Here is a 1,115-nt window from a genome sequence, read left to right on the forward strand (position 1 = left end):
GGGATGTTATATCTTAACGGTGTGCCATTAAGATTAAGAAAAGAAAATTGTGACTAATTCTCACATAAATTGGATTTAATTTTGACCAAAGTACATTATTTGAATAATAATTTTTAATTCAACTTGTTAATATGTTGTTTAGGATATTGCATCCTCATTTATAAGTGAAATATGTTTGTAATTTCCCTTTATAATAATATATTTTTTCCAATTTTAATACCAGGTATATCCAGATGAAGTAGAATGATTTTGAAGTATTCTTTTGGTATTGTCTATAAGATTTGGCATGATTTGTTTTGTGAAATTATCTTCTGTTTTTATTTATAAAAATACATATTCTCTATTTTTTTGAAACTTTGGAAAAACAAAGAAGTTAACTGATGACTCCATACTGAACCTCAGAGTCAAAGCATTTTATGATAGACATACTTTTATCTGACAATGTGGATGTTACTTTTTTTGCATTATTATTATTATTATTGCGCAATATTTCATTGTAGCAATCATCTGATTTCTTTTCCAAATGTATTTTTCTTTGTTCGTTCTTTACAAGGTTTTTGTTTCTAGTCCTTATCTTAAACGTTGTTATTGTTATTAAATTTTAAGCCTCTTTAATTTTGTGAAGGCAAAAAGTGGAAACCAAAAAAACACATGTACATGTATAGAGAAAATAAAAAAGAAGAAGAAAAACAAAACCCTATGTAAAAAGAGGAAAAACTGAGCGCAAAATACTAACACCAGACGTCTGAAGGTAGAATTTTGTTTGTGGAAGACGAGTGAGGAGACAGATGCACCCAATCAAGACCAAATGGAAGAGGCTGGGTGCAGTGACTCAGGCCTGCAATCCTAGCACTCCAGGAGGCCAAGGCGGGTGCATTGCTTGAACTCAGGAGTTGAAGACCATCCTGAGCAAGAGCAAGAACTCTGTCTCTACTAAAAACAGAAAAACTAGCTGGGCATTGTAGTGGGCATCTGTAGTCCCAGTTACTCAGGAGGCTCAAGCAAGGGGTTGCTTGAGCCCAAGAATTTGAGATTGCTGTGAGCTATGACTGACACCTCACACTCTCTGGAGGGCAACAAAGTGAAACTCTGCCTCAAGGGAAAAAAAAAAAAAA

The 1,115-nt window shown here is 33.6% G+C and overlaps 1 protein-coding gene across 1 annotated transcript in view; it reads left to right on the plus strand.

The window, feature by feature from the left end:
* Positions 1-1,115, plus strand: part of MTFP1 (mitochondrial fission process 1) — an 8,252-nt gene that overhangs the window by 3,707 nt on the left and 3,430 nt on the right. The window lies entirely within an intron of this gene.

This window comes from Otolemur garnettii, unplaced genomic scaffold, assembly GCF_000181295.1.
Source record: "Otolemur garnettii isolate 467f Iridium unplaced genomic scaffold, OtoGar3 scaffold00038, whole genome shotgun sequence".
NCBI lineage: Eukaryota > Metazoa > Chordata > Mammalia > Primates > Galagidae > Otolemur > Otolemur garnettii.